Here is a 19688-nt window from a genome sequence, read left to right as displayed (position 1 = left end):
AATGACATGGCAGGATGTTGCAAAACAAATAAAAAGGCGTCACAGCATGGTAGACCTAAAATGAAATGACATCAGAGGATGAGAGCTAACAAAGGATGCCATCACATTATGCAAGGTAATAAATTAGATGACATTACAGGATGCTGGGTAAGAAACAAAGTGACATCTCAATGCTGGATAATAAATAAAAAGACATCACAGAATGGTAGAGTTTAAATAAATTGACGTGACATGATGGTAGGTCACAAAGGAAATAACATCACAGTATGCTAGGTAGCAAATAACAGTATATGACAGGATATGAAGTAATGAATAAAATGACATCACAGGATGCTGAATAAAGTATAAAAAAACATCACAGAATGGTAGACCTTGAATAACGTGACATCAGAGGATGGGAGCTACCAAGGGAAATGAGATCACATTATAATAGGTAACAAGTAAGAGCACATTACAGGATGCTGGGTAAAAAAATATGACATCACAGGATGCTGCATAACAAATAGAAAGACGTCACAGACTGGTAGACCTTAAAGAAAATGACATCAGAGGATGAGAGCTAACAAAGGAAATGCCATCACATTATGCTAGGTAATAAATTAGATTACAATTAAGGATGCTGGGAAAGAAATAAAATGACATCACAGGATGTTGAATAATAAAAAAAAAGACGTCACAGCATGGGAGACCTAAAATGAAATGATATCAGAGGATGAGAGTTAACAAAGGAAATGCCATCATATTATGCAAGGGAATAAATTAGATGACATTACATAATGCTGGGCAATAAACAAAATGACATCTCAGTGCTGTATAAGAAATAAAAAGACATCACAGAATGGTAGATTTTAAATAAATTGACATGACACGATGGTAGGTCAGAAAGGAAATAACATCACAGCATGCTAGGTAATAAATAACAGGACATGCCAGGATGCAAAGTAATTAATAAAATGACATCACAGGATGCTGAATAAAGCATAAAAAAAATCACAGAATGGTAGATCTTAAATAAAGTGACATCAGAGAATGAGAACTAAAAAGGAAATGACTTCACATTATGCAAGGTAACATATTAGATGACATAACAGGATGCTGGGTAAGAAATATAATGACAACACGGAATGAGGGATAATAAATAAAAAGACATCACACAATGGAAGACCTTAAATAAATTGACATCAGAGGATGAGAGGTAAGAAAGGAAATAACTTCACATTATGCTAGGTAATAAATTAGATGACATAACAGGATGCTGGGTAAGAAATGAAATGACAACACCAGATGATGGATAATAAATAAAAAGACGTCATAGAATGGTAGACGTTAAATACAATGACATCAGAGGATGAGAGGTAAGAAAGGAAATGCCATCACATTATGCCAGGTAATAAGTAAGAGGACATTACAGGATGGTGCATAACAAACCAAATGACATCACACGATGCTGGATAATAAATCAAAAGACGTCACAGAATGTTAGACCTTAAATAAAATGACACCAGAGGATGAGAGCTAAGGAAGGAAATGACATCACATTATGCTAGGTAAAAAGTAAGAGGACATTACAGGATGCTGGGTAATAACCAAAATGACATCACAAAATGCTGGATAAAAAATAAAAAGATGTCAAAGAACGGCAGACCTTAAATAAAATGACCTCAGAGGATGACAGCTAAGAAAGGAAATGACATCACATTATGCAAGGTAATGAATAAGATGACATTACAGGATGCCGGATAAAAAATAAAAAGACGTCACTTAATTGCAGACATTAATTAAAATGACATCAGAGGATGAGTGATAAGAAAGGAAATGACTTCACATTAAGCCATGTAATAAATGACATCAGATTATGGTTGGTAAAAATAAGAGGACATTACAGAATGCTGGGTAATAAACAAAATGACATTACAGGATGGTGGATAATAAATAAGAAGACGTCACAGAATGGCAGACCCAAAATAAAATGACATCAGAGGATGAGAGTTAACAAAGGAAATGCCGTCACATTATGCAAGGGAATAAATTAGATGACATTACAGGATGCTGGGTAATAAACAAAATGACATCCCAATGCTGGATATTAAATAAAAAGACATCACAGAATGGTAGAGTTTATATAAATTGACGTGACAGGATGGTAGTTCACAAAGGAAATAACATCACAGTACGCTAGGTAGCAAATAACAGGATATGACAGGATGTGAAGTAATAAATGAAATGACATCACAGAATGCTAAATAAAGTATAAAAAACAATCACAGAATGGTAGACCTAAAATAAAGTGACATCAGAAAATTGGAGCTAACAAGGGAAATGAGATCACATTATACTAGGTAATATGTAAGAGCACGTTACAGGATGCTGGGTAATAAAAAAAATGACATCACAGGATGCTGCATAACAAATAAAAAGACGTCACAGTATGGTACACCTTAAATAAAATGACATCAGAGGATGAGAGCTAACAAAGAAAATGCCATCACGTTATGATAGGTAATAAATTAGATGACATTTCAGGATGCTGGGTAATAAATAGAATGACAGCACAGGATGTTGCAAAACAAATAAAAAGACGTGAAAGCATGGTAGACCTAAAATGAAATTACATCAGAGGATGAGAGCTAACAAAGGAAATGACATCACATTATGCAAGGTAATAAATTAGATGACATTACAGGATGCTGGGTAAGAAATAAAATGACAACACGGAATGATGGATAATAAATAAAAAGACATCACACAATGGCAGACCTTAAATAAATTGACATCAGAGGATAAGAGGTAAGAAAGGAAATGACATCACATTATGCAAGGTAATAAATTAGATGACATAACAGGATGCAGGGTAAGAAATAAAATGACAACACAGGATGATGGATAATAAATAAAAAGACGTCACTTAATGGTAGGCCTTAAATAAAATGACATCAGAGGATGAGAGCTAAGAAAGGAAATGACTTCACATTATGCTAGGTATTAAATTAGATGACATAACAGGATGCTGGGTAAGAAATAAAATGACAACACCGGATGATGGATAATAAATAAAAAGACGTCATAGAATGGTAGAACTTAAATAAAATGACATCAGAGTATGAGAGCTAAGAAAGGAAATGCCATCACATTATGCCAGGTAATAAGTAAGAGGACATTACAGGATGGTGGATAATAAACCAAATGACATCACAGGATGCTGGATAATAAATCAAAAGACGTCACAGAATGGTAGACCTTAAATAATATGACATCAGAGGATGAGAGCTAAGAAAGGAAATGCCATCACATTACGCCAGGTAATAAGTAAGAGGACATTACAGGATGGTGGATAACAAATCAAATGACATCACACGATGCTGGATAATAAATAAAAAGACGTCACAGAATGGTAGACCTTAAATAAAATGACATCACAGGATGCTGAAAAAAGTATAAAAAAACATCACAGAATGGTAGACCTTGAATAACGTGACATCAGAGGATGGGAGCTACCAAGGGAAATGAGATCACATTATAATAGGTAATAAGTAAGAGCACATTACAGGATGCTGGGTAAAAAAAATTACATCAAAGGATGCTGCATAACAAATAAAAAGACGTCACAGACTGGTAGACCTTAAATAAAATGACATCAGAGGATGAGAGCTAACAAAGGAAATGCAATCACGTTATGCTAGGTAATAAATTAGATTACAATCCAGGATGCTGGGAAAGAAATAAAATGACATCACAGGATGTTCCATATTAAAAAAAAGACGTCAGAGCACGGGAGACCTAAAATGAAATGATATCAGAGGTTGAGAGTTAACAAAGGAAATGCCATCACATTATGCAAGGGAATAAATTAGATGACATTACAGGATGCTGGGTAAGAAATAAAGTGACATCTCAATGCTGGATAATAAATAAAAAGACATCACAGAATCGTAGAGTTTAAATAAATTGACGTGACATGATGGTAGGTCACAAAGGAAATAACATGACAGCATGCTAGGTAGCAAATAACAGGATATGACAGGATGTGAAGTAATAAATAAAATGACATCACAGGATGCTGAATAAAGTATAAAAAAACATCACAGAATGGTAGACCTTAAATAAAGTGACATCAGAAGATTGGAGCTAACAACGGAAATGAGATCACATTATACTAGGTAATATGTAAGAGCACGTTACAGGATGCTGGTTAATAAGAAAAATGACATCACAGGATGCTGCATAACAAATAAAAAGACGTCACACACTGGTAGACCTTAAATAAAATGACATCAGAGGATGAGAGCTAACAAAGGAAATGCCATCACGTTATGCTAGGTAATAAATTAGATGACATTTCAAGATGCTGGGTAATAAATAGAATGACATGGCAGGATGTTGCAAAACAAATAAAAAGGCGTCACAGCATGGTAGACCTAAAATGAAATGACATCAGAGGATGAGAGCTAACAAAGGATGCCATCACATTATGCAAGGTAATAAATTAGATGACATTACAGGATGCTGGGTAAGAAACAAAGTGACATCTCAATGCTGGATAATAAATAAAAAGACATCACAGAATGGTAGAGTTTAAATAAATTGACGTGACATGATGGTAGGTCACAAAGGAAATAACATCACAGTATGCTAGGTAGCAAATAACAGTATATGACAGGATATGAAGTAATGAATAAAATGACATCACAGGATGCTGAATAAAGTATAAAAAAACATCACAGAATGGTAGACCTTGAATAACGTGACATCAGAGGATGGGAGCTACCAAGGGAAATGAGATCACATTATAATAGGTAACAAGTAAGAGCACATTACAGGATGCTGGGTAAAAAAATATGACATCACAGGATGCTGCATAACAAATAGAAAGACGTCACAGACTGGTAGACCTTAAAGAAAATGACATCAGAGGATGAGAGCTAACAAAGGAAATGCCATCACATTATGCTAGGTAATAAATTAGATTACAATTAAGGATGCTGGGAAAGAAATAAAATGACATCACAGGATGTTGAATAATAAAAAAAAAGACGTCACAGCATGGGAGACCTAAAATGAAATGATATCAGAGGATGAGAGTTAACAAAGGAAATGCCATCATATTATGCAAGGGAATAAATTAGATGACATTACATAATGCTGGGCAATAAACAAAATGACATCTCAGTGCTGTATAAGAAATAAAAAGACATCACAGAATGGTAGATTTTAAATAAATTGACATGACACGATGGTAGGTCAGAAAGGAAATAACATCACAGCATGCTAGGTAACAAATAACAGGACATGAGAGGATGCGAAGTAATAAATGAAATGACATCACAGGATGCTGAATAAAGTATAAAAAAAATCACAAAATGGTAGATCTTAAATAAAGTGACATCACAGGATGAGAGCTAAAAAGGAAATGACATCACATTATGCAAGGTAATATATTAGATGACATAATAGGATGCTGAGTAAGAAATAAAATGACAACACGGAATGATGGATAATAAATAAAAACACATCACACAATGGCAGACCTTAAATAAACTGACATCAGAGGATAAGAGGTAAGAAAGGAAATGACATCACATTATGCAAGGTAATAAATTAGATGACATAACAGGATGCAGGGTAAGAAATAAAACGACAACACAGGATGATGGATAATAAATAAAAAGACGTCACTTAATGGTAGACCTTAAATAAAATGACATCAGAGGATGAGAGCTAAGAAAGGAAATGACTTCACATTATGCTAGGTAATAAATTAGATGACATAACAGGATGCTGGGTAAGAAATAAAATGACAACACCGGATGATGGATAATAAATAAAAAGACGTCATAGAATGGTAGAACTTAAATAAAATGACATCAGAGGATGAGAGCTAAGAAAAAAATGCCATCACATTACGCCAGGTAATAAGTAAGAGGACATTATAGGATGGTGGATAACAAACCAAATGACATCACATGATGCTGGATAATAAATCAAAAGACGTCACAGAATGTTAGACCTTAATTAAAATGACATCAGAGGATGAGAGCTAAGAAAGGAAATGACATCACATTATGCTAGGTAAAAAGTAAGAGGACATTACAGGATGCTGGGTAATAACCAAAATGACATCACAAAATGCTGGATAAAAAATAAAAATATGTTAAAGAACGGCAGACCTTAAATAAAATGACATCAGAGGATGAGAGCTAAGAAATAAATGACTTCACATTAAGGCAGGTGATAAGTAAGAGGACAGTACAGCATGGTGGATAATAAACAAAATGACATCACAGGATGGTGGATAAAAAATAAAAAGACGTCATTTAATGGTAGACCTGAAATAAAATGACATCAGGGGATGAGATCTAAGAAAGTAAATGACTTCACATTAAGCCAGGTGATAAGTAAGAGGACATTAGAGAATGGTGGATAATAAACAAAATGACATCACAGGATGCTGGACAATAAATAAAAAGACGTCACAGAATGGTAGACCTTAAATAAAATGACATCAGAGGATGAGAGCTAACAAAGGAAATGCCATCACATTATGCTTGGTAAAAAGTAAGAGGACATTACAGAATGCTGGGTAATAACCAAAATGACATCACAAAATGCTGGATAAAAAATAAAAAGATGTCAAAGAACGGCAGACCTTAAATAAAATGACATCAGAGGATGAGAGCTAAGAAAGTAAATGACTTCACATTAAGCCAGGTGATAAGTAAGAGGACATTAGGGAATGGTGGATAATAAAGAAAATGACATCACAGGATGCTGGACAATAAATAAAAAGACGTCACAGAATGGTACACCTTAAATAAAATGACATCAGAGGATGAGAGCTAACAAAGGAAATGCCATCACATTATGCTTGGTACAAAGTAAGAGGACATTACAGAATGCTGGGTAATAAACAAAATGACATCACAGGATGCTGGATAATAAATAAGAAGACGCACAGAATGGCAGACCCAAAATAAAATGACATCAGAGGATGAGAGGTAACAAAGGAAATGCCATCACATTATGCAAGGGAATAAATTAGATGACATTACAGGATGCTGGGTAATAAACAAAATGACATCACAATGCTGGATATGAAATAAAAAGACATCACAGAATGGTAGAGTTTAAATAAATTGACGTGACAGGATGGTAGGTCACAAAGGAAATAACATCACAGTACGCTAGGTAGGAAATAACAGGATATGACAGGATGTGAAGTAATAAATGAAATGACATCACAGGATGCTGAATAAAGTATAAAAAAAAATCACAGAATGGTACACCTCAAATAAAGTGACATCAGAAGATTGGAGCTAACAAGGGAAATGAGATCACATTATACTAGGTAATATGTAAGAGCACGTTACAGGATGCTGGGCAATAACAAAAATGACATCACAGGATGCTGCATAACAAATAAAAAGACATCACAGTATGGTACACCTTAAATAAAATGACATCAGAGGATGAGAGCGAACAAAGGAAATGCCATCACGTTATGCTAGGTAATAAATTAGATGACATTTCAGGATGCTGGGTACTAAATAGAATGACAGCACAGGATGTTGCAAAACAAATAAAAAGACGTCACAGCATGGTAGACCTAAAATGAAATGACATCAGAGGATGAGAGCTAACAAAGGAAATGCCATCACATTATGCAAGGTAATAAATTAGATGACATTACAGGATGTTGGGTAAGAAACAAAGTGACATCTCAATGCTGGATAATAAAGAAAAAGATATCACAGAATGGTAGAGTTTAAATAAATTGACGTGACATGATGGTAGGTCACAAAGGAAATAACATCCCAGTATGCTAGGTAGTAAATAACAGGGCATGACAGGATGCGAAGTAATAAATAAAATGACATCACAGGATGCTGAATAAAGTATAAAAAAACATCACAGAATGGTAGACCTTAAATAAAGTGACATCAGAAGATTGGAGCTAACAACGGAAATGAGATCACATTATACTAGGTAATATGTAAGAGCACGTTACAGGATGCTGGTTAATAAGAAAAATGACATCACAGGATGCTGCATAACAAATAAAAAGACGTCACACACTGGTAGACCTTAAATAAAATGACATCAGAGGATGAGAGCTAACAAAGGAAATGCCATCACGTTATGCTAGGTAATAAATTAGATGACATTTCAAGATGCTGGGTAATAAATAGAATGACATGGCAGGATGTTGCAAAACAAATAAAAAGGCGTCACAGCATGGTAGACCTAAAATGAAATGACATCAGAGGATGAGAGCTAACAAAGGATGCCATCACATTATGCAAGGTAATAAATTAGATGACATTACAGGATGCTGGGTAAGAAACAAAGTGACATCTCAATGCTGGATAATAAATAAAAAGACATCACAGAATGGTAGAGTTTAAATAAATTGACGTGACATGATGGTAGGTCACAAAGGAAATAACATCACAGTATGCTAGGTAGCAAATAACAGTATATGACAGGATATGAAGTAATGAATAAAATGACATCACAGGATGCTGAATAAAGTATAAAAAAACATCACAGAATGGTAGACCTTGAATAACGTGACATCAGAGGATGGGAGCTACCAAGGGAAATGAGATCACATTATAATAGGTAACAAGTAAGAGCACATTACAGGATGCTGGGTAAAAAAATATGACATCACAGGATGCTGCATAACAAATAGAAAGACGTCACAGACTGGTAGACCTTAAAGAAAATGACATCAGAGGATGAGAGCTAACAAAGGAAATGCCATCACATTATGCTAGGTAATAAATTAGATTACAATTAAGGATGCTGGGAAAGAAATAAAATGACATCACAGGATGTTGAATAATAAAAAAAAAGACGTCACAGCATGGGAGACCTAAAATGAAATGATATCAGAGGATGAGAGTTAACAAAGGAAATGCCATCATATTATGCAAGGGAATAAATTAGATGACATTACATAATGCTGGGCAATAAACAAAATGACATCTCAGTGCTGTATAAGAAATAAAAAGACATCACAGAATGGTAGATTTTAAATAAATTGACATGACACGATGGTAGGTCAGAAAGGAAATAACATCACAGCATGCTAGGTAACAAATAACAGGACATGACAGGATGCGAAGTAATAAATGAAATGACATCACAGGATGCTGAATAAAGTATAAAAAAAATCACAAAATGGTAGATCTTAAATAAAGTGACATCAGAGGATGAGAGCTAAAAAGGAAATGACATCACATTATGCAAGGTAATATATTAGATGACATAATAGGATGCTGAGTAAGAAATAAAATGACAACACGGAATGATGGATAATAAATAAAAACACATCACACAATGGCAGACCTTAAATAAACTGACATCAGAGGATAAGAGGTAAGAAAGGAAATGACATCACATTATGCAAGGTAATAAATTAGATGACATAACAGGATGCAGGGTAAGAAATAAAATGACAACACAGGATGATGGATAATAAATAAAAAGACGTCACTTAATGGTAGACCTTAAATAAAATGACATCAGAGGATGAGAGCTAAGAAAGGAAATGACTTCACATTATGCTAGGTAATAAATTAGATGACATAACAGGATGCTGGGTAAGAAATAAAATGACAACACCGGATGATGGATAATAAATAAAAAGACGTCATAGAATGGTAGAACTTAAATAAAATGACATCAGAGGATGAGAGCTAAGAAAGGAAATGACATCACATTATGCTAGGTAAAAAGTAAGAGGACATTACAGGATGCTGGGTAATAACCAAAATGACATCACAAAATGCTGGATAAAAAATAAAAATATGTTAAAGAACGGCAGACCTTAAATAAAATGACATCAGAGGATGAGAGCTAAAAAATAAATGACTTCACATTAAGGCAGGTGATAAGTAAGAGGACATTACAGCATGGTGGATAATAAACAAAATGACATCACAGGATGGTGGATAAAAAATAAAAAGACGTCATTTAATGGTAGACCTGAAATAAAATGACATCAGGGGATGAGATCTAAGAAAGTAAATGACTTCACATTAAGCCAGGTGATAAGTAAGAGGACATTAGAGAATGGTGGATAATAAACAAAATGACATCACAGGATGCTGGACAATAAATAAAAAGACGTCACAGAATGGTAGACCTTAAATAAAATGACATCAGAGGATGAGAGCTAACAAAGGAAATGCCATCACATTATGCTTGGTAAAAAGTAAGAGGACATTACAGAATGCTGGGTAATAACCAAAATGACATCACAAAATGCTGGATAAAAAATAAAAAGATGTCAAAGAACGGCAGACCTTAAATAAAATGACATCAGAGGATGAGAGCTAAGAAAGTAAATGACTTCACATTAAGCCAGGTGATAAGTAAGAGGACATTAGGGAATGGTGGATAATAAAGAAAATGACATCACAGGATGCTGGACAATAAATAAAAAGACGTCACAGAATGGTACACCTTAAATAAAATGACATCAGAGGATGAGAGCTAACAAAGGAAATGCCATCACATTATGCTTGGTACAAAGTAAGAGGACATTACAGAATGCTGGGTAATAAACAAAATGACATCACAGGATGCTGGATAATAAATAAGAAGACGCACAGAATGGCAGACCCAAAATAAAATGACATCAGAGGATGAGAGTTAACAAAGGAAATGCCATCACATTATGCAAGGGAATAAATTAGATGACATTTCAGGATGCTGGGTAATAAACAAAATGACATCACAATGCTCGATATTAAATAAAAAGACATCACAGAATGGTAGAGTTTAAATAAATTGACGTGACAGGATGGTAGGTCACAAAGGAAATAACATCACAGTACGCTAGGTAGGAAATAACAGGATATGACAGGATGTGAAGTAATAAATGAAATGACATCACAGGATGCTGAATAAAGTATAAAAAAAAATCACAGAATGGTACACCTCAAATAAAGTGACATCAGAAGATTGGAGCTAACACGGGAAATGAGATCACATTATACTAGGTAATATGTAAGAGCACGTTACAGGATGCTGGGCAATAACAAAAATGACATCACAGGATGCTGCATAACAAATAAAAAGACATCACAGTATGGTACACCTTAAATAAAATGACATCAGAGGATGAGAGCGAACAAAGGAATTGCCATCACGTTATGCTAGGTAATAAATTAGATGACATTTCAGGATGCTGGGTACTAAATAGAATGACAGCACAGGATGTTGCAAAACAAATAAAAAGACGTCACAGCATGGTAGACCTAAAATGAAATGACATCAGAGGATGAGAGCTAACAAAGGAAATGCCATCACATTATTCAAGGTAATAAATTAGATGACATTACAGGATGTTGGGTAAGAAACAAAGTGACATCTCAATGCTGGATAATAAAGAAAAAGATATCACAGAATGGTAGAGTTTAAATAAATTGACGTGACATGATGGTAGGTCACAAAGGAAATAATATCCCAGTATGCTAGGTAGTAAATAACAGGGCATGACAGGATGCGAAGTAATAAATAAAATGACATCACAGGATGCTGAAGAAAGTATAAAAAAACATCACAGAATGGCAGACCTTGAATAACGTGACATCAGAGGATGGGAGCTACCAAGGGAAATGAGATCACATTATAATAGGTAATAAGTAAGAGCACATTGCAGAATGCTGCGTATAAAAAAATGACATCACAGGATGCTGCATAACAAATAAAAAGACGTCACAGACTGGTAGACCTTAAATAAAATGACATCAGAGGATGAGAGCTAACAAAGGAAATGCCATCACATTATGCTAGGTAATAATTTAGATTACTATCCAGGATGCTGGGAAAGACATCAAATGACATCACAGGATGTTACATAATAAATAAAAGACGTCCGAGTATGGGAGACCTAAAATGAAATGATATCAGAGCATGCGAGTTAACAAAGCAAATGCCATCATATTATGCAAGGGAATAAATTAGATGACATTATAGTATGCTGGGTAATAAACGAAATGACATCTCAGTGCTGTATAAGAAATAAAAAGACATCACAGAATGGTAGATTTTAAATAAATTGACATGACACGATGGTAGGTCAGAAAGGAAATAACATCACAGCATGCTAGGCAATAAATAACAGGACATGACAGGATGCGAAGTAATAAATGAAATGACATCACAGGATGCTGAATAAAGTATAAAAAAACATCACAGAATGGTAGATCTTAAATAAAGTGACATCAGAGGATGAGAGCTAAAAAGGAAATGACATCACATTATACAAGGTAATATATTAGATGACATAACAGGATGCTGAGTAAGAAATAAAATGACAACACGGAATGATGGATAATAAATAAAAACACATCACACAATGGCAGACCTTAAATAAATTGACATCAGAGGATAAGAGGTAAGAAAGGAAATGACATCACATTATGCAAGGTAATAAATTAGATGACATAACAGGATGCTGGGTAAGAAATCAAATGACAACACAGGATGATGGATAATAAATAAAAAGACGTCACTTAATGGTTGACCTTAAATAAAATGACATCAGAGGTTGAGAGCTAAGAAAGGAAATGACTTCACATTATGCGAGGTAATAAATTAGATGACATAACAGGATGCTGGGTAAGAAATAAAATGACAACCCCGGATGATGGATAATAAATAAAAAGATGTCATAGAATGGTAGAACTTAAATAAAATGACATCAGAGGATGAGAGCTAAGAAAAAAATGCCATCACATTACGCCAGGTAATAAGTAAGAGGACATTACAGGATGGTGGATAACAAACCAAATGACATCACACGATGCTGGATAATAAATCAAAAGACGTCACAGAATGTTAGACCTTAAATAAAATGACATCAGAGGATGAGAGCTAAGAAAGGAAATGACATCACATTATGCTTGGTAAAAAGTAAGATGACATTACAGAATGCTGGGTAATAACCAAAATGACATCACAAAATGCTGGATAAAAAATAAAAAGATGTCAAAGAACGGCAGACCTTAAAAAAAATGACATCAGAGGATGAGAGCTAATAAAGTAAATGACTTCACATTAAGGCAGGTGATAAGTAAGAGGACATTACAGCATGGTGGATAATAAACAAAATGACATCACAGGATGCTGGATAAAAAATAAAAAGATGTCATTTAATGGTAGACCTGAAATAAAATGACATCAGGGGATGAGAGCTAAGAAAGTAAATGACTTCACATTAAGCCAGGTGATAAGTAAGAGGACATTAGAAAATGGTGGATAATAAACAAAATGACATCACAGGATGTTGGACAATAAATAAAAAGACGTCACAGAATGGTACACCTTAAATAAAATGACATCAGAGGATGAGAGCTAACAAAGGAAATGCCATCACATTATGCTTGGTAAAAAGTAAGAGGACATTACAGAATGCTGGGTAATAACCAAAATGACATCACAAAATGCTGGATAAAAAATAAAAAGATGTCAAAGAACGGCAGACCTTAAATAAAATGACATCAGAGGATGAGAGCTAAGAAAGTAAATGACTTCACATTAAGCCAGGTGATAAGTAAGAGGACATTAGAGAATGGTGGATAATAAACAAAATGACATCACAGGATGCTGGACAATAAATAAAAAGACGTCACAGAATGGTACACCTTAAATAAAATGACATCAGAGGATGAGAGCTAACAAAGGAAATGCCATCACATTATGCTTGGTACAAAGTAAGAGGACATTACAGCATGCGGGATAATAAACAAAATGACATCACAGGATGCTGCATAATAAATAAAAAGACGTCACAGAATGGTAGACCTAAAATAAAATGACATCAGAGGATGAGAGTTGACAAAGGAAATGCCACCGCATTATGCAAGGGTATAAATTTGATGACATTACAGGATGCTGGGTAATAAGCAAAATGACATCACAATGCTGGCTATTACATAAAATGACATCACAGAATGGCAGGGTTTAAATAAATTGACATGACAGGATGGTAGGTCACAAAGGAAATAACATGACCGTACGCCGGTAGCAAATAACAGGATATGACAGGATGTGAAATAATAAATAAAATGACATCACAGGATGCTGAATAAAGTATAAAAAAACATCACAGAATGGTAGACCTTAAATAAAGTGACATCAGAAGATTGGAGCTAACAAGGGAAATGAGATGACATTATGCAAGGTAATATATTAGATGACATAACAGAATGCTTAGTAAGAAATAAAATGACAACACGGAATGATGGATAATAAATAAAAAGACATCACACAATGGAAGACCTTAAATAAATTGACATCAGAGGATAAGAGGTAAGAAAGGAAATGACTTCACATTATGCTAGGTAATAAATTAGATGACATAACAGGATGCTGGGTAAGAAATGAAATGACAACACCGGATGATGGATAATAAATAAAAAGACGTCATAGAATGGTAGACCTTAAATAAAATGACATCAGAGGATGAGAGGTAAGAAAGGAAATGCCATCACATTATGCCAGGTAATAAGTAAGAGGCCATTACGGGATGGTGCATAACAAACCAAATGACATCACACGATGCTGGATAAAAAATCAAAAGACGTCACAGAATGTTAGACCTTAAATAAAATGACATCAGAGGATGAGAGCTAAGGAAGGAAATGACATCACATTATGCTAGGTAAAAAGTAAGAGGACATTACAGGATGCTGGGTAATAACCAAAATGACATCACAAAATGCTGGATAAAAAATAAAAAGATGTCAAAGAACGGCAGACCTTAAATAAAATGACATCAGAGAATGACAGCTAAGAAAGGAAATGACATCACATTATGCAAGTTAATAAATAAGATGACATTACAGAATGCCGCATAAAAAATAAAAAGACGTCACTTAATTGTAGACATTAATTAAAATGACATCAGAGGATGAGTGTTAAGAAAGGAAATGACTTCACATTAAGCCATGTAATAAGTAAGAGGACATTACAGAATGGTGGACAATAAACAAAATGACATCACAGGATGCTGGACAATAAATAAAAAGATGTCACAGAATGGTAGGCCTTAAATAATATGACATCAGAGGATGAGAGCTGAGAAAGTTAATGACATCAGATTATGGTTGGTAAAAATAAGAGGACATTACAGAATGCTGGGTAATAAACAAAATGACATTACAGGATGGTGGATAATAAATAAGAAGACGTCACAGAATGGCAGACCCCAAATAAAATGACATCAGAGGATGAGAGTTAACAAAGGAAATGCCATCACATTATGCAAGGGAATAAATTAGATGACATTACAGGATGCTGGGTAATAAACAAAATGACATCCCAATGCTGGATATTAAATAAAAAGACATCACAGAATGGTAGAGTTTATATAAATTGACGTGACAGGATGGTAGGTCACAAAGGAAATAACATCACAGTACGCTAGGTAGCAAATAACAGGATATGACAGGATGTGAAGTAATAAATGAAATGACATCACAGGATGCTGAATAAAGTATAAAAAACATCACAGAATGGTAGACCTTGAATAACGTGACATCAGATGATTGGAGCTACCAAGAGAAATGAGATCACATTATAATAGGTAATAAGTAAGAGCACATTACAGGATGCTTGGTAAAAAAAAATGACATCACAGGATGCTGCATAACAAATAGAAAGACGTCACAGACTGGTAGACCTTAAATAAAATGACATCAGAGGATGAGAGCTAACAAAGGAAATGCCATCACATTATGCTAGGTAATAAATTAGATTACATTCCAGGATGCTGGGAAAGAAATAAAATGACATCACAGGATGTTGCATAATAAAAATAAGACGTCACAGTATGGGAGACCTAAAATGAAATGATATCAGAGGATGAGAGCTAAAAAGGAAATGACTTCACATTATGCAAGGTAATATATTAGATAACATAACAGGATGCTGGGTAAGAAATTAAATGACAACACGGAATGATGGATAATAAATAAAAAGACATCACACAATGGCAGACCTTAAATAAATTGACATCAGAGGATAAGAGGTAAGAAAGGAAATGACATCACATTATGCAAGGTAATAAGTCCGATGTCATTACAGGATGATGGGTAAGAAATCACATGACAACACAGGATGATGGATAATAAATAAAAATACGTCACTTAATGGTAGACCTTAAATAAAATGACATCAGAGGATGATAGCTAAGAAAGGAAATGACATCACATTATGCAAGTTAATAAATAAGATGACATTACAGAATGCCACATAAAAAATAAAAAGACGTCATTTAATGGTAGACCTGAAATAAAATGACATCAGAGGATGAGAGCTAAGAAAGTAAATGACTTCACATTAATCCAGGTGAAAAGTAAGAGGAGAGTACAGAATGGTGGATAATAAACAAAATGACATCACAGGATGCTGGACAATAAATAAAAAGACGTCACAGAATGGTAGACCTTAAATAAAATGACATCAGACGATGAGAGCTAACAAAGGAAATGCCATCACATTATGCTTGGTAAAAAGTAAGAGGACATTACAGAATGCTGGGTAATAAAGAAAATGACATCACAGGATGCTGCATAATAAATAAGAAGACGTCACAGAATGGTAGACCTAAAATAAAATGACATCAGAGGATGAGAGTTGACAAAGGAAATGCCATCACATTATGCAAGGTAATAAATAAGATGACATTACAGGATGCCGCATAAAAAATAAAAAGACGTCATTTAATGGTAGACCTGAAATAAAATAACATCAGAGGATGAGAGCTAACAAAGGAAATGCCATTACATTATGCAAGGTAATAAATTAGATTACAATCCAGGATGCTGGGAAAGAAATAAAATGACATCACAGGATGTTGCATTATAAAAAAAGACGTCACAGAATGGGAGACCTAAAATGAAATGATTTCAGAGGATGAGAGTTAACAAAGGAAATGCCATCATATTATGCAAGGGAATAAATTAGATAACATTACAGGATGCTGGGTAATAAACAAAATGACATCTCAGTGCTGTATAAGAAATAAAAAGATATCAAAGAATGGTAGATTTTAAATAAATTGACATGACACGATGGTAGGTCAGAAAGGAAATAACATCACAGCATGCTAGGTAATAAATAACAGGACATGACAGGATGCGAAGTAATAAATGAAATGACATCACAGGATGCTGAATAAAGTATAAAAAAACATCACAGAATGGTAGATCTTAAATAAAGTGACATCAGAAGATGAGAGCTAAAAAGGAAATGACTTCACATTATGCAAGGTAATATATTAGATGACATAACAGGTTGATGGGTAAGAAATAAAATGACAACGCGAAATGATGGATAATAAATAAAAAGACATCACACAATGGCAGATCTTAAATAAATTGACATCAGAGGATAAGAGGTAAGAAAGGAAATGACATCACATTATGCAAGGTAATAAATTAGATGACATAACAGGATGCAGGGTAAGAAATAAAATGACAACACAGGATGATGGATAATAAATAAAAAGACGTCACTTAATGGTTGACCTTAAATAAAATGACATCAGAGGATGAGAGCAAAGAAAGGAAATGTCATCACATTACGCCAGGTAATAAGTAAGAAGACATTACAGGATGGTGGATAATAAACCAAATGACATCACAGGATGCTGGATAATAAATAAAAAGACGTCACAGAATGGTAGACCTTAAATAAAATGACATCAGAGGATGAGAGCTAAGAAAGGAAATGACCACATTATTTAAGGTAAAAAGTATGAGGACATTACAGAATGGTGGATAATAAACAAAATGACATCACAGGATGCTGGACAATAAATAAAAAGACGTCACAGAATGGTAAACTTTAAATAATATGACATCAGAGTATGAGAGCTGAGAAAGTTAATGACATCAGATTATGCTTGGTAAAAATAAGAGGACATGACAGAATGCTGGGTAATGAACAAAATGACATCAGAGGCTGCTGGATAATAAATAAGCAGACGTCACAGAATGGTAGACCTAAAATAAAATGACATCAGAGGATGAGAGTTAACAAAGGAAATGCCATCACATTATGCAAGGGAACAAATTAGATGACATTACAGGATGCTGAGTAATAAATAGAATGACAGCACAGGATGTTGTAAAACAAATAAAAAGACGTCACAGCATGGTAGACCTAAAATGAAATGACATCAGAGGTAAGAGCTAACAAAGGAATTGCCATCACGTTATGCAAGGTCATAAATTAGATGACATTACAGGATGCTGGGTAAGAAAGAAAATGACATCTCAATGCTGGATAATAAATAAAAAGACATCACAGAATGGTAGAGTTTAAATAAATGTCGTGATATGATGGTAGGTCACAAAGCAAATAACATCACAGTATGCTCGGTAGTAAATAACAGGACATGACAGGATGCGAAGTAGTAAATAAATGACATCACAGGCTGCTGAATAAAGTATAAAAAACATCACAGAATGGTAGACCTTGAATAACGTGACATCAGATGATTGGAGCTACCAAGAGAAATGAGATCACATTATAATAGGTAATAAGTAAGAGCACATTACAGGATGCTTGGTAAAAAAAAATGACATCACAAGATGCTGCATAACAAATAGAAAGACGTCACAGACTGGTAGACCTTAAATAAAATGACATCAGAGGATGAGAGCTAACAAAGGAAATGCCATCACATTATGCTAGGTAATAAATTAGATTACATTTCAGGATGCTGGGAAAGAAATAAAATGACATCACAGGATGTTGCATAATAAAAATAAGACGTCACAGTATGGGAGACCTAAAATGAAATGATATCAGAGGATGAGAGCTAAAAAGGAAATGACTTCACATTATGCAAGGTAATATATTAGATAACATAACAGGATGCTGGGTAAGAAATTAAATGACAACACGGAATGATGGATAATAAATAAAAAGACATCACACAATGGCAGACCTTAAATAAATTGACATCAGAGGATAAGAGCTAAGAAAGGAAATGACATCACATTATGCAAGGTAATAAGTCAGATGTCATTACAGGATGATGGGTAAGAAATCACATGACAACACAGGATGATGGATAATAAATAAAAATACGTCACTTAATGGTAGACCTTAAATAAAATGACATCAGAGGATGAGAGCTAAGACAGGAAATGACAACACATTATGCTAGGTAAAAAGTGAGAGGACATTACAGGATGCTGGGTAATCACCAAAATGACATCACAGAATGCTGGATAAAAAATAAAAAGATGTCAAAGAACGGTAGACCTTCAAAAAAATGACATCAGAGGATGACAGCTAAGAAAGGAAATGACATATCATTATGCAAGGTAATAAATAAGATGACATTTCAGGATGCTGGATAAAAAATAAAAAGACGTCATTTAATGGTAGACCTGAAGTAAAATGACATCAGAGGATGAGAGCTAAGAAAGTAAATGACTTCACATTAAGCCAGGTGATAAGTAAGAGGACATTACAGAATGGTGGATAATAAACAAAATGACATCACAGGATACTGGACAATAAATAAAAAGACGTCAGAGAATGGTAGACCTTAAATAAAATGACATCAGAGGATGAGAGCTAACAAAGGAAATGCCATCACATTATGCTGGGTAAAAAGTAAGATTACATTACAGAATGCTGGGTAATAAACCAAACGA

This window comes from Notamacropus eugenii, chromosome X (genome assembly GCF_028372415.1).
Source record: "Notamacropus eugenii isolate mMacEug1 chromosome X, mMacEug1.pri_v2, whole genome shotgun sequence".
Lineage (NCBI taxonomy): Eukaryota > Metazoa > Chordata > Mammalia > Diprotodontia > Macropodidae > Notamacropus > Notamacropus eugenii.
This window is presented reverse-complemented; position numbering follows the sequence as displayed.